Consider the following 16,973-nt stretch of genomic DNA (forward strand, 5'->3'; position numbering starts at 1 on the left):
ATCTCCTATCGAATATAATTTTTTGATTTTATATTCCGAAGGTATATAATATTGAACACAGAAAAGAGACCATAAATGGAAACATATGAATAAACTATGAATGTAACTAAGGAGCTATTTGAGAAATAAATGTACTTACTGTGTTCTCTTTACCCGATTTCTTTATTATCTCGATTTATTGCTCCAAATAATTGTTATCCAAGACGGATTATCATTATCATAATGTTAATTAAATTATGATTATCTATATTGTATTTTAAATAGCTATTCCAAACTATTATTGTACTAATATAAAAATGGCTTTATTGGCCAATTATTCGATGTCTTTATTGCGCCACTCGTGTTGTTTTTATAAACTTATTTTTTTTATAGATTATAAACACTTTCTGTTGGTTTTGCCTGAGGTTTTAATTATACTACAATATAACTCAGCGCATAAGTATTTATTTCTTTATTCACAATGATATAGTAGTATATTATCTATCAGTGATCTTACTCTGGGATTATTAGAATTATTTATTTATTTTTACAAGATACCTCGAAGTCATTTCTGAAGACTATAAAATTATTATTCATTTTTTCCTAATTTTCTTCATGCAAAAAAATACATTTTTTTACACTTCGAGATAAATTTTATAAAAAGAGATATCTTTGAAAAATTTCATTTTCTTTCTATAATTGCACAAATGATCAAAGTACTTGGTTGTGTTTTTTCTTCTTTCTGCAGAAATATACAATCAATTTATATAGACTATAGATTATTAATTTATCAAACAATATCATGTCATAAAAGTATTCATTATTTCGCAACAATAAAAAAATGTAGAAATGATAATGATTATTATTGGAAGATTGATTGTACAGTACAAAATGAATTTCTTTTGCTTTCTATTATTATGCACAAAAAAATTTTCCTAATGATGAAAAAAATTCCATTAATCATATATAATTACATACACATATCTATATGTTATTTGTATTCTCTACAGCCAATGCAAAATGTTACGAAAAAGTGAAAAATCTTAAAATAATTTAAGATGAGCACTTTATAAGTTTCAAATTTTTCAAACAATTTGTTTTGTACAAGAATCACTCTCCTTCATTATTGTCTCTTGTATATTTGTCATTTTTCACTTCTATTCTCAATGGAGAACGTCCTCTGGTGTGATTGCCGATACGTGATCGCAAATCGCCGCCCTTTAAGGTACTTCTCAAATCATGGCTGCTCATTGATCGTCTTTAAGAAATACAATAAACATGAGTCTTCAAAGAGAATGAACGCTTAATTATGTAATAATGTAATATTTATAAAAAGAGATGAAGATATCTTTCAAAATTTCACTTTTTCTTTCTACAGGGTGTCCCATAATTCGCGAACCACCGCGAATGGGCAGATAGAGCGTGTTAAACTGAATAGAAAAGTCTTGTATCATTTTGCGATATTCGCAATAATTATTGAGTTATTAACTAACAATATCAAACGAATGAGCGGGTAGAAAGCGGTAGGCCGGACTCGGTGCGCATGTACCGCTTAGTATCAAAAGTATCATCTTACTTTTCGGCGCCACTACATTGGTCGCCGCTCGCTGCATGACGCCGCCTCTCGATCAAATAATGTTTTCTACCTGCTTATTCGTTTAGATATTTAATAAATAACTCAATAATTATTGCGAATATCGCAAAATGATACAGGACTTTTCTATTCAGTTTAACACGCTCTATCTGCCCATTCGCGGTGGTTCGCGAATTATGGGACACCCTGTATAATTGCACAAATGATCAAAGACTTGGTTGTTTTTATAATTATGTAATAATTAAGACTCCTAGGTCCGTAGCCATGTTAGATTGTGTGACGTAAATTTTTTTAAATTAAAAAATAAAAAGCAATAAAAAGAAAAGGGTGCACAAAATAATGTTTGTGCAATCTGAGCGCGAAAAGTTGCCCTTTCCGCACATGATGGGATTTTAGAAGGGCTTCCTTTCCACGCACCGGTCACACAAAATATCGTAGCTAACATGTGCAGGTCATAAATCGGCCGATCGTACGGATTGTCACACTCGGCTTCGCCTCGTGCGCCAAACTTCCACACTCTCGGCCGATTTACGATCCCCGCACTTGTTAGCTAATATACTATTATCGATTAAAACGATTATTTTTGCGCACTCTTCTTTTTATTATCAAATAGAATAATAAATACTTTTCCACGATTAAAGTATTAAAAAATAAAACGAGAATCTACTGACATGTAAAAATTTTAATAAAAAAATTATTTTTTTTTGTTTTTAAACAATTGTTTTATTGATAAAACAGGACGGCGTTTAAAATCCCTTTAAGATCCCATTCAATTAATTAAATGACCGCAGAATATCTCAAGAATATACTTAAGGGGATCCTAAACGGTTGGCCGAACTCCGGCAAAATGCTTTGAGAAATCAATTGTTTTTTTCCTTTTTTATCGACAAAATATGAAGTTAGATAAACTATAAATCTATTTATTGGCTATACGTATTGCTTTTTACCTGAAAATTAGAACGCTTCTCCCTTCGTTAATATTAATATTTCAATTTGTATAGGAAAAAGATTTATCAATCTGTATAATCTTATATTTATTGATTACAGAATTAGAATTCATAATTCTGTAATCAAGAAGTATGAGGACTATACAGATTGATAAATCTTTATCCTACCTTATACGAATTAAAGCATTAATATTAACAAAGGGCGAAGCGTTCTAATTTCAGGTAAAAAACAATCCGTATAGCTAATAAATAGATTTATAGTTTATCTAACCTTATATTTTGTCGATAAAAAAGGAAAAAAAAAACAACTGACTTCTTCAAAGCATCCGTTGGAGTTCGGCCCAACCGTTTCGGATCTCCTTAAGATGGTTTTAAATATAAGATCGGACTATGAATATTAGCCTTAATTATGTAATAATAAATTAAACGTGAAAAATATGATTTTTTTTTACCTGTTTTCAAGTAACTGTCGCTCGTTTCGCTTTTGTATGATTTAATCTTGCCCAAACAGTGGAAGCAATGCGTGGCTTGGGTGGGACCAACTTTTATCACGCTTCCTTTAGGACCCTGAATCTCTTTCGCAGGTACATTGCTGACTTCGTCACTATCGTCGTCATCATCATCCTCTTCGTCCTCCTATGTTCGCCCTTCATCTTCGTCCTCCTCTTCCTCCTCTCTTTCTCTTTCCTCTTCCTCTCTTTCTCTTTCCTCTTCCTCCTCCACCAGTATGCACTGTCCATATTTTTGCTCCAGCTTGCCTTTCTCCACTTGATTGTCTTCGTCTTCCGATTCCTGCCACTCTCCCTCTTCTTTTTCCGACAATTGCGCCTCGTTCTGATAATCTTGTCGGGTTATTTCTGAATTGTCATGTTTCGACTTTGTCAGGTTCGTATTCGTGACCACCACCTGAATGGGATCGCGGTACGGTGCTTTCGTTCTCGGCCTCCCTAATTTCGATCGCAAGTCACCGCTGCTATTTAAGCTATTGAGGACCATCTGAAGGAAAGAATAATCGTTTATACAGGGTGATACATTTTAATCGCTTCAGACAAATATTTCGAAAACTACGAGAGATACAAAAAGTTTTTTAACTGTGAAGGGCACATAAGATGGTGTCATTATATAGTTTGACCTTGTATAATCATTTGAAGGTCACCTTCAATTTATTGAATGGAACCTACTACATTTTATTGCATAATCTTGTAGCTTATCTCGAGAACATTTCAAAACACTATAACAAAATATTTTTCTTTTTATTCTTCTGGGAAAAAAGAAATCAACTAACTTGATATCGGAGTTTTGCTTTGCGCTTTTGCAATTTCTCCTCTTCGTCGTCGGCGTGCATCCGCATACGGGGAATTTTACTTCGTTTACACCAATTCTCATCGCTGTCGCTACTCGAACTGGTCTCCTCCAAGTCTTCCGTTCGCGACACGTCTTTATCCCTGTACTTGACGCCTAATCTCTCCTTTATACCACGTACTTGGTGGTCTTTAACGCCATTTCTTGGAAGAAAGTCATCCTCCACGACATCATTCATGCCCCATGTCTCGGACAATGCGCCCCAAGGATTTTTTGTTTGATTTCTATCTTTATCCTCATTTGATACTGTATGTTTATTTTGGATTTGCTTGTACATACGCTTACGGGACTCTGTTAGAATTCCTTTGAGACCTGAGAGAGTTTGCATAAAAAGAAAAAACTTTCACTTTGTCTTTATCGATTTTAAGCCAGAGTTTTATCTTCGTAATGTGCACATGCACAAAATTGCATACAAGTTTACCTCCAAAGTTGGGATTTCCATACTTTTTGTAGTATTTGCTCCTCTTTTCCGCATTGGCAGGCTTTTATCCATCCTGGTGGCAAATCTTAAAAAGATTCCTTTAGATTTTGGATAATCCATTCCCTTCCTCCATATACCTGGTGGTAACGGATAATTGATGTCTTTAATATTTATACAATTTTCTTCCTTTCCATCCGTATCTACAATAGACTCATTTCTTCATCTGCTGTGATTATGCTATTTTTGGGATCCTCTTCTCGGTCTGAATATTTTGCAACACTACCTATGATTGTTTTAGATAATGCCAGCATAGCTCTGGCTGCCGATAAATTGTCAAACCAGACTATGTTACCTGTAATAAATTACATACTAAATGAATATCATAGATGTTTTTTTAGAACAAACTCAAACTTTGAAGCATACACGAAACATCATTGATCCATTCGATAGACATCGGAGCATAATCTTGAAAATATTTGAACACATCCTTGGTGCTCATTTCCTCGGTTCCTCTCATATGGATCACATTTAATCTGATGTTCTTTGAATTGTCACTATCATCCGTAATACCCATACTACAAATTATAATATATAAACTCATAATATGCAATAGTATATTTATATTACATATTTTATATTATATATATAATTATATAATCTATAATAATTTTAATAATAAGGTATATTCATGGATTGCTTCTGCATTAAATAAAATAACTTTTTTTACCTGCTATATAAATTCTCTTCTCGATTCGGCGATTCCTTGAATTTCTCCAATAAGCCAAAACGCTTCGCTCGTTCTTCCATCTTCAATTTCTCTTCTTTGTGAAAATATCTATACCAGTGGTAAATGTGTTCGTGGAATTTTCATAGTAGCTGTCGTCTAATGGTGGTGTTTGGATCTACATAGGATAATTTAAAGAATATTTTTTTACAATGACATTGATTAACGATACGGAATCAGCTAAATAAATATAAATTAATTAAAATTAATATAATTTTACTCACTCGTAATTCTGTCGCTGAAATTGTTTTGACTCTGTCTACTTCCTCGATAGGAATCATCTCGACGTCCGAAGATTCATCGTACTCCTCCATTGTGCCAAACACCAAACAAATGTGCTGGGCGTTCAAATATTGTTGAGAAAAATGAACGACAATCGTAATTTTTTATCGTGTAATATTCCAATTATAGTTAATAAATAACGACTTACAATGTATTAGACAAAATTAATAGGTTACAGTTTACAAATAAGACAATCAGATTCTGTCATGGCCACCTATTGAACTGTACCACGGTTTATATAACTGTACACAGTAGTGACACTAGCCGGTATTCACTATAGATATATAATAGACCACGCCATCCGCGAGAGGGGCAGAATCATAAAGTCTCTTACTTCATGGACAGAATACTACCAAAGAATATAGACGAGTATAGAAGCACGGTTCTCGGTACCCCGCGGTCGCACGAGCTGGGGTACTTTGCTATAGTTTACGTTACGTATACTGTACTATCTATAGCATTTCAGTACAGTACGTAATGTAAACTATAGCAGAGGCTCGTTCTACCACAGATTAATAGACAGATCGCCAAAGGCCTCCCTAAAGAAGAGACCGCCACCCTTCTTGCGATAGACTTTGCCCTTACCGACACACTTTGCCCCTGGTTCGAGCCCCTTTGCTAAATTTCGTAGACTCGACCAAAAGACTTGCCCCTGGTGCAAGTCCAGGCTAAATTTGTTTGACTTCCCAAACAGACTTTGCCCCTGGTGCGAATCAGGCTAATTGCATGAGACCAATTTGAGAGATTTGGCCCCCGTTGTGTGTGTGAGAGAGAGAGAGAGAGGAGAGGAGATGAGAGAGAGAGAGAAGAGAGAATATATTTACATATGCATATATATACATAATATAAAAAAATTATAAATAAAAAAAATATTTTTTACACATAAAATGTTTTTTTATTGAAATAATCACGATTTAAATGTGTTTTTAACACAGTGTTCAAAAATTTTTTAATTAATTTTTTATTAAAAATTTATTAAAGAAATTACTTTGAAATTTTTACATTAAGAATTTAAAGGCTCCTTATTCTCTTGTAGAAATTTATCACTACGCCAATTAATCCACTTATTTCGAGTATTTAAAATCTATAATTACAGTAATTTAAGTATTCAAAAAAAAGTGATTAATTACTCGAAATAATGATAAATTGGCGTTACTAGTAAAATTTCTATAAGGGTTGAAAAAAAGTATAATGATAAATAGGCTATATGGGGAGCCGTATGCGAAATGTGAGATGTAAGACGCATATTAAAATTTAATTTTTCGTTTATAACTTTCAAAAATGTACACGAGGTAAAAAAAATTAGCTTGGACATTTGTAAGACTTAAAATTGGATTAATTCTCAATTCTTTTAAATTTAAATTTCGATATAACACACCTTACATCCGCGCACGGCTCACATATAGCCCATTTTTAGTGCAATTTTTAAGTTCCTTATTTTTCAAAGTTCACCTTTTTACGTTATCAAATATTTTGGTACGTTTTCAAGAATTTTATTTTTTTACTTACCGCAGTTTCTTATTCAAATGTAAAATCTTTTATCGCAGTCTATAAAAAATTGAAACAATTTACAATTTTATAAATTAATTTTTTATTTTACATTTCTATATATTGCACATCTGTCAAATATTGTGATTTATTTCACATTATTATTATCTATTTTAATAAAAAAAAAAAAAAAAAAACACTTGCAACCAATCAAAAATAAACCGCCTGCCGCGAACGGAAAATGCCAGAAAGCACGCAATTTCCGCGAATCTCGTAATTTTTTTGAAAAATCAAAAATTTTTCAACGAAATTGTAAATTCTTCATATCATTGCACAAGTATAATTCACAATAAAAATTTTTTCAGTAACTACAATAAAAAATCGTATACTAAAAACGCAAACGAAAGTGCAATGGAAGGTAGAGTAAAGTCTGTGATAAAATTAATTGGCATAGAAAATTAATATTTTCAAATAGAAAAATTTTGAAATTACCGAGGATTTACAAATAATAAAGTAAAAAGATTAAATAATGTATGTTTTCGAATTTTGCTCGCGGAGAGATCTTTAAAACAAGATTTTAGAAGAGAGGACCTTAAATATAAACAGCAAAAACGTTGGAAAAATTAAAGCGCGCTTTTAAAAGAAAACGCATGAAAAGATACGCAATTTTTTTTTCTTACGCTTTAACCACAACTTCTATGCTATACATTTTTATAAAATAATAAGGGCCCGGGTAACTAACGGCCCAAGTTTAAGGGCGGTTTCTCGGGCCAAAAAAAAAAAAAAAAAAAAAAAAAAAAAAAAAAAAAAAAAAAAAAAAAAAAAAAAAAAAAAAAAAAAAAAAAAAAAAAAAAAAAAAAAAAAAAAAAAAAAAAAAAAAAAAAAAAAAAAAAAAAAAAAAAAAAAAAAAAAAAAAAAAAAAAAAAAAAAAAAAAAAAAAAAAAAAAAAAAAAAAAAAAAAAAAAAAAAAAAAAAAAAAAAAAAAAAAAAAAAAAAAAAAACACAAAATTTAAATTTATTATAAACGTATACCCATGAATTTTTTTTCTCGTCAAAAAATAATTTTAGAGAAAATTAAATTTAAATCAAAAAAATTTAAAAAATTTATTAAAAAATTTTAAAAACTTTATTTTTAATAAAATAATAAAAAACTTTTTATTCGTAAAACCGTCGTAAAATAATTAAAAAAATTCTAGTTACGCCCAAAGTAAAGTTTTCTAAGCTTATAAACTTTTTATTTAAAAAAAGATCAAAAAATATTACATGTTTTAAATTTAATTATTTAATCTGTTTTTTTTTAAATTTCAAAAATAATATATAATTGATATTTTTAAAATTTTTTTTATGTATTTTTTTTTGTTTTAAATTAAATATATATTTATTATTTTTTTGAAATTTAACTACAAAAACAATAAATTTTTTTTTATAATATTCATTTTTTATTTTTTTTAGTAAATATACAAATCCGTTTTTTTTTTGTAATATACCTAAAATCTATTTACAATTTTTCATTTTAATAATTTTTTTTAAAGGTATATTTGATTTTTTAATCACTTCGTTCTGAGGTTAAAAAGTTTAAGCGGTTAATAGAGAAAACTTGATATTATATATATTCTATAAAAAAGAGAAGGATCCTTTTTTGTGTGTCAATTAGTTACAAAAGCGCATGCGAAATTTAGACAAGACAGCAGGGGTCCATATGCAGCGTTCTCTTTCTATTCCTCTATGTATTCACTTTACGGGCAAGCATTAGACTCGCGTCCTTTATATAAATTTTTAAGGGGCAATCATGAGGCACCCTGCATATAGGGCTATACCCAAAGGCGCCAAGAGCACATAATAAATAGCGAAACTTTTTTTGGGCCCTTTTTGATGTCAGGAGGGCCAAAACGGAGTGCGCATGTGGAAATATTTAAGTTGCCCAGATCGCCATCTGAACTTCTTCTTTTTCATTTTTTATTTTCCTTCGTCACACACAGGCCGGGTCCCATGGAGCGGATTAGGGGAAAGGGGAAACCAGCGGATCGCCAATACGGAATCGTTTCCATAAATTTTTTATCGATGAGCTCCATGGAAAGATTCCGTGATTAGCGATCCGTGGTTCTGCTTCCGCGTAACCCTTTCCTGGGACGCCGCCCTCACTATTATAAAAAATAATCTTTTTTTTTTTTTTTTTTTAATTTTCAAATTTTGCCTAAACCCCAAAAACTTCCCGTCCTGCCCCCTGAGGGAGGGCCCCGGAGGCTTCGTGGTGGATTCCCCCCCGTAGTATCCCGAGGGGGCTATCGGGCGGGGGGGCCGACCTTTAAAAATCTGAAGCCCCTGGCTATGGATATTTTCCACCGCGGAACGCGTAGCATTTCTTCACGGTGGACACCCGACCCGGGGTCCTTTTGGGGGACACTCCCCCGAAGGAACTACAGGTATCCCCCGGGAGGACATCCCTTGCCCCGAAAAGGGCAGAGGGGAGCCGGGCTACAGTCCCCCGGACCCTTTCCCCGGGTGAGTGCAATGAGAGGGGGCCCCCCGGGGATGATCCCGGGGAAAAAAAGGTCGCTTCCTTGCTCCCCTGTCCCCAAAAAAAAAAAGTATTCCGCTTCCAATGCGGAAGGGGCCCGCCCGAAAGCTCGCCATCTCCGCCTAAAAACCCTACCCTCAATCGCGCTCCAAACCGCAAAATCCAATCCCCACCCCAAAGGTTCTCGGTCCTCCTTGCCTAAAACCCTTGGGGGAACCCTTTTTTCCCAGCCGACACCCGTTTGGGCCCACTCATCGAAAATCCCCCACAACCCCATTAAAGACACCCGAAGACCCCGGCCACGCCCTCATCGAAAACCAGTAAACCAATCAAAAATGCCTTCCCCAAACGGGTGGGGGGCAGAAAAAACCCCGGAAACCCCCTCCGGAGCTCCAAATTGGTGACTCTCACAAGGCTGGACCTAAAAAAACCTCATCCGGGGGGGGAATATTTCTCCCTTCCCACTCTTTGAGGTTTTGGGTTTCCAAAAAACTCGGACCCAAAAAGTCTATTAAAAAGGGTCCTTCAAAAGGACCTCCTGCCTTTCTCCCACGTAAGACACCTCCTTGGCTTTCCCGAAAAAATTTTAAATATCCCCAGTTTTTTTTTGGGGCCCGAAAACGCTTAGTGCCCCCGGGCACACTTACCTCCAGTTTTTTTGCGGGGGTAATGTTTCCCTTTCCCAGTTAGCACCCTTTTGTCCAACCCCGGGAAGTCTGCGTCCTCCCATCGGGTCCCCCTTTAAAAAACTCGGCGAGGAAAAACCTTTGATAAAAGCTCACCCCCGGTTCACCTCACCTTCACTTTCACCACGAATCTTTTCCGGGGGGAGGGGAATCTCTGAAAAAAGGGAACCCCTCCCCCAACCCCCGGACCCCCTCCCCCCTTGGGTCACTTGATTTCGATGGGGTTTCAAAAAACCGCAGGGCATTTAAATTAAAAATTTGGCAAAACGGTGAATTGGGGCCAAATTTAAACAGTCCAACAAGAATCTCTCGGTATTTTTGGGCAAGTTTCTTTTACAAAAAACCAAAAACCGAAACTCGGGGAAAATGTCCTTTCCCTTGGAGAAACCGGGGAACATCGCCCCCAAAAATTAAAAAACTGGGTGGGGAACACCCGCTCTAAACTCTCCAAGGTTATACCCACCTTGATGAGCTGATCCTCCACTTACTATGCCAGCTCAAAAAGGCACTGTCCCTTCCTCATCTGTGGCCCACCCGGGGAAAAGCCACAATGACCTGTCGTATTTTTGACGACATAAAAGGGGAGCCAGGCCTCCCCCCCCCCACCCGGTTCCCATTACCCGGGGACCCGGGAAGTCGTCTTTTTTCTTCGTGTCATCCCATCTAAAAAAGAAAATTTGGTTTTTTCTTTCGGGGGTTTTTCCTTCCCCTTAGGAGGTTCCTTTAAAACCAGCAAAAAAGGGGCCTCCCCCCGGGTGTTACCCTTGGGTTTTTTCCTTAAACCAAAGTGCAGGGGAAAAAATCCTTTTTAGGGCCCTGCACCCCCAAAAAATCACGCCCCATTCCCCTTCGCACACACTCCAGCTCGGGTCCCTCGGGGTTGCGCCCCCGAAACACTAAAAGGGGGTGAGTCTTTGGGGCCCCTGAGGGATGATAAACAAATCTAAACGGGGAATAAAATTACTACAAAAAAAAATTGTTAATATATTGGAAAAAGCTAAAAAAAATATAAAAAAATTTGGAAAATAAAATGATAGTCATAATTAACCCTTAAAAATAAAAATAAAATCTATTATAAAAAAAAAAGAAATCTACAAATTTAAAATAAAAAAAAAATATTATACTTAAAAAATATTTTAGTTGTAAAAATTTTTAAAAAAATTTAAAATGAAATTTTAAATTTTTACTTAAAATAAAATGAAAAAAAAAATATAATGTGGAAACATATTATATTTACAAAAAAGAAACCATAATACATATAAAATTTTAAGATAATTAAATTTGAAATTTAAATAATAATATTGTATAAATTTTAATATGTATATTTTAAAAAATCCCCAGGGTAAAAAATTTTTAAAAAAAATATTTTTGTTAAAATGAAATGAGTAATAAAAAAATGTACCTAGAAAAAAATTTCCCCCTATGGTATATGGCTAAAAAATTAATTTTAAAATGGGGAAAAATAAACAAATCTATTTAATAAAGAAAAGAAAAAAAAATTTAAATATCTTATGTTAAAAAAATTTTCTGCTCCGTGACGTCTCTACTTTTGCGCATTGCGGAAAAATTTTAAAAGCTATCTTTCTCTCTTGCACCCCAAACTTGGACTAGATTTTTGCACGACAAAAAAGAATTCCCCCCCAGGGGTTGCGCTACTGTATATACTTGCCGAGGCACGGACTAACTGTGGAACTAGGGATCGAATATTGGCACAGTTAAATAGACAGATCGCCAAAGATCTGGTAAAGGGAAAAGACCGGAATTTTCTCACTGATTTAAAGCGCCATATCGTAGTAGTGGTCAATACAAAACTTTTAAACGTTCCCAAGAAAGAGCGTCTTATGCCATAAACTCGTCGGGAACGGCATGTACGAGATTTTATCTTTTCGTATCGTTCGCGGTATTTCGGAAAGGACAGAATTTTATGATGTTATAAATAAATAAATAAATAAAAAATTAACCGACCTATTATAGTTATTAAAAAAATCTTTTTTTAATAAATGTTTCATTATTATTATCATCTAAGTCTAAGTTGTTTAATTAATTTTTAGTTTTTTAAAAATTAATTAATTTAATTCTAATCATTTTAATATGAGAAAATACTGTTACGTATACGTTTTATAATGAATTAATATATTTTTGGGAGTCGAATTATATATTTTTAATAATATAAGTGTTCACACACACAAAATTATTTGACTTTTAATTTTAATTTTTTTAGCAAAGAGTTCCGAAATCTCTTACACACATAATAGGGATTTTTTTTCATCCATATAATTCGCAATTAAGTATATATGTTAATTGTTAATTTTAATAAAATAAAAATTAAAATTAAAGGTCAAATATAATTTTTGAACATAAATATATTAATTCATTATAAAACATATACCCGTGATAGTATTTTTCTCGTACAAAAATAACTAGAATAAATTAAATTAATCATAAAAAAAAATTAATTAAATAATTTATATTTTATATGATAATAATAAACATTTTATAAAAAAAACAGATTCAATAAATATAAGTAATAATAACACTGTATATACTTATATTTTATTGAATCTGTTTTTTAATCAAATGTTTTATTATTATCATATAAAATATAAGTTTAAATTCTTTAATTAATTTTTAATTTTTTTATGATTAATTTAATTTACTCTATTATTTTTGTACAAGAAAAATTAAAAAATACTATCATGGCTATACGTTTTATAATAAATTAATATATTTGTGTTCAAAAATTTATTTGACCTTTAAGGGTCGGCAGTACACCCAGGCAAACTCCGAATTGATATTGGAGACCTCGTGCGGTGACAACGCGAAACTCCGGTTTCAGTGTTGCCAACGCCGAGAAACCAATTCTCGGGTTTTATGTAGTGGTGTATGTCTGTACACGTACATACACCAACTGGCATCGCTCACACGGACGCACGTAAGAGAGACAAGGACCGATAATCACGTGTTCTCCTTGTTCATCTACCGTGCCGGTAATAACGCGAGATGCCGCCTGAAAATGCTTTCTGGCCTTCCGTAGCAGAAAGCAGTAACGTAGCAAGACTAATAAACACCCACTTTTTGGAAATTGTATATATGGTTATGCACATATGTGCATAACGTATATATATAACATATATATATATATATATATATTATATAAGGGATATGTTGATTATATTCTTGATTTCTTTTTTTATTATTGATACTATTGTATAATTTGCTCCAAATACTTATAACGTGAAAGAACGTTGAGTAATGTATAATCAATGCAAGGATGTTCAGTATATCATCCAGTATATAAATTAGAGTTCAAATATATCAATATCAATTTTTTTATAATATAATATATATAATATATATATATATATTAGAATATAGAAAAATGATAAAAAAATATATTTCGGCGATTTAAAAATTTTTTAATATATTGAAAATATTTTTACTACTACACTATATATAAGTGTAAATAATTCAGAAAATAAATTTAATAAAAATCTACATACCAGCTGTGTGCATGTGTGCAATTGAGTTTATTACTTGAAATTTATTTACGGAATTATTTTGCATTTATATATTTATAGTATGTGTAGTGGTAAAATGATTAAAATATTTTCAATATCAAATTTTTAAGTTTATCGCCTATATAAAAATATATTTCTATGATTTTCTATATTCCAATATATTATAAAAAAATTGATATTGATATATTTGAACTCAAGTTTTTTACGTGATTAAATATTCTTGCATTGAGCCATCATACGTTACTCGTAAGTTCTTTCACGTCATAAGTACTTATGTAGCAGAGAGGAAGAAATGAGAGTTATACAATGTAACATCAATAATCTTATATATTATAATCTTATATATTATATATATATAATATTTCATTTATTTATAAAAACATTTTATAAATAAGTAAAATATTATACAGACAATGTACAAGATGTTCAGTTTGTGCCATAACAAGCTTCAATCAATAATTATTACTCCAATGAGTATAATTCACAATAATTTTTATATAATATAATAAGTATTTGAATATATAAAAATATTTTTAAAAATTTGTTTTAAAAATTAATTGAAAAAGAATATTTAAAAATTTTTTTATATTTAAAATATTCTTTTCCTCAATTAATCTTAAAAAAAATATTTTAAATATTTAAAAATATTTAAAAATACTATATATTATTAAAATCATTGTTGATTATTATATTGGTTATTAATTGAATGAAGCTAGAGCTTTTAATATGGCTTTTAATACTGCTTGACAAGGAGAGAGCATCATTCCATCTTTGTCTCTCTTACATCGCATATGTAGTAGCGTCCATGTAGGTACAAAACTAAAAAATATTAAATTTATTTTTTTATTGTTTTGAATAATTTTATCATTAATATACTTATTTTCAGAACTATTTTCAATTTTTATTTCATACTTATGTTTATATAAATTATAAATTAAAAACATATCAAAAATGTAATACATATTAATAAAATGCAAATACATATAGAAAATTAATTATAAAATGTCATCTTAAAATAGTTTTTATTTTTGTTCTTTATTTACATATGCATACATATACAAAAAAATAAAAATAATATGATAGCCTTTTTGCTAACATTATCTCTCAATATTTGCATCCGTGTGCTCACGTATTAGTGTTTGTACCTACATGGACGCTACTACATATGCGATGTAAGAGAGACAAAGATGGAATGATGCTCTCTCCTTGTCAAGCAGTCAGCATGTTACCACAGAAATTTCCCCTGCTCCTTATGAATCTAGTGAGAATCTTATCGTCCAGATATTTCATAAAATAAGTGACATAACTTCGTGAATTTTTTTTTAATATATTCTTTATATAATAAAGCAGTCCTCTAAAAGGCCGGATTTTACATTTTCGCTCTTAAAAATTTATAATAAATAAAATACGGACTCGCGGCTAACCCAACCTTACCCGTTCCTAGCTGTGCATTCCCCCAAGTTTTATTAAAAATTTTTATTTTTATCTTTTTTTCATAAAATAGCTCTTTAGAGGACTACAAATGAGCTTACTGATTAAGAATATCCTAAATTTAATAAGATTCATTCAATATTTTCGCTAATATCTGGAAAATAAGAATCCGTAATTCCCGGCCGGCCGATAGGCGTCTCCACCATGTCGCCTGCCGACCCTTAATTTAAATTTTTATTTTATTAAAATTAATAATTAACATATATACTTAATTGCGAATTATATGGATGAAAAAAATCCCTATTATGTGTGTAAGAGATTTCGGAACTCTTTGCTAAATAATTAAAATTAAAAGTCAAATGTAATTTTTGAACACTTATATTATTAAGAATATATAATTCGGCTCCCGAAATATATTAATTTATTATAAAACGTATACGTGATTATTATTTTTCTCACATAAAAATGACTAGAATAAATTAAATTAATTATTAAAAAACTAAAAATTAATTAAACGACTTAGACTTAGATGATAATAATAATGAAACATTTTATTAAAAAAAGATTCAATAACTAGTAGTCAGGTTATAATTTTTTATTTATTTATTTATAACATTATGAGCTATAAGCTCATCATCTCGTTCGCTCTCTGTCTTGCTTTCATTCGGCAAGTCACAAACGGATTAAAATAAAGATAAGAAAGCTCGCGAATCATCTCAAACAAAATTTCGGAGCTCTGATGATCCAATAGATATATGATACTTGTATGTTCCTACTTCAACTCTCGAGAATCTGAAACAAAAGAAACTCGTGTCCATATATACATATATTACATAAAGTGTATAGCACCTCCGCTTGGCAGTTTATCCGAGGCTGTGAAACAAGAAAAATCGAGGCTAGCAGAAGTAGCAGATTAAAAGTTGAGTAAGTAGTAATTAATTAATATATATTATATTTGTATTTACGCGCGCGCGCGTGTAGGTGGGTGTGGGGTGTGGGTGTGTGGGTGTGGATGTGGGTGAAGAATATATATACATATATATATATATACAGGGTAGTCAAAAAAGTAGCTGACCCCCCAATAGTTCCGTTCTCTGTTGCATTTAGCAAGAAAAAGTTTCAGACCAAAGTGCGGGTTTTAAAAAGATCTATTTAAGGATTTTATCAGTTTGACAGTGGATGGAGTGTTGACCCACCAAAAAAAGCGCTCTCTCCCGTCAACAAAATCTCCGCAACCGAAACACAAACAACAACCAATCAAAAATTTCCTTTTCTGACCCATCACCCCAAAAAAAAAAAAACCAATAAAAATAAACAAAAAAAACACAAAAAAAAAAAACAAAAAAAGGGGGGGGGGGGGGGGGGGCGGGGGGGGGGGGGGGGGGGGGGGGGGGGGGGGGGGGGGGTGGGGGGGGGGTGGGGGGGGGTGGGGGGGGGGGGGGGGGGGGGGGGGGGGGTGGGGGGGGGGGGGGGGGGGGGTGGGGGGCGGGGGGTGGGGGGGGGGGTGGAGGGGGGGTGGGGGGGGGGGTTGGGGGGGGGGGTCAGATCGCGAAAGATACGTTTAACTTTTTTAAACTCGAACACCTAACTTTTTTATTGCATATTCTTGTAGCTTAGCTCGAGACCTTTGCCAAAAACACTACAAGAAAGTGTTGTTTTTCTGAGACTTTCCGAGTTGTGAGGCTTGAAAGCTACAGTGTACTGTCGTGGGGGTACGGCCAGATGGACCACACGCCCACTCTTGCCTTTAAATGGCTAGACACACGCCACACTTGCTATTAACTGGCCGGACCCACAAGCCACTCTTGCCTTAACTGGCTGGACCCCACATTACAGTACACGTAGCTTTTCAAGCCTCACCAACTCGGAACAGTTTTATCAACGAAAAATAAACTTCTTGTAGTGTTTTGGAAGAAAGGTTCTCGAGATACGTACAAAGAATATGCAATATAAAAGTTAGGTG

General features: G+C 32.9%; 1 pseudogene across 1 annotated transcript; it reads right to left on the bottom strand.

Moving 5' to 3' along the window:
- Window positions 1–1,089: 1,089 nt before the first annotated feature.
- On the bottom strand, window positions 1,090–5,716 carry LOC146721699 (uncharacterized; annotated as a pseudogene). The gene is made up of 7 exons (XR_014925541.1): window positions 5,312–5,716; window positions 5,031–5,205; window positions 4,727–4,878; window positions 4,304–4,655; window positions 3,806–4,194; window positions 2,979–3,516; window positions 1,090–1,241 (listed from the first exon to the last, which is right to left on the bottom strand). The product of XR_014925541.1 is annotated as an uncharacterized LOC146721699 (transcript).
- Between the last annotated feature and the right edge of the window lie 11,257 nt (window positions 5,717–16,973).

This window comes from Nylanderia fulva, unplaced genomic scaffold, assembly GCF_048542155.1.
Source record: "Nylanderia fulva isolate GAGA-0341 unplaced genomic scaffold, ASM4854215v1 Scaffold429, whole genome shotgun sequence".
Taxonomy (NCBI): Eukaryota; Metazoa; Arthropoda; class Insecta; order Hymenoptera; family Formicidae; genus Nylanderia; species Nylanderia fulva.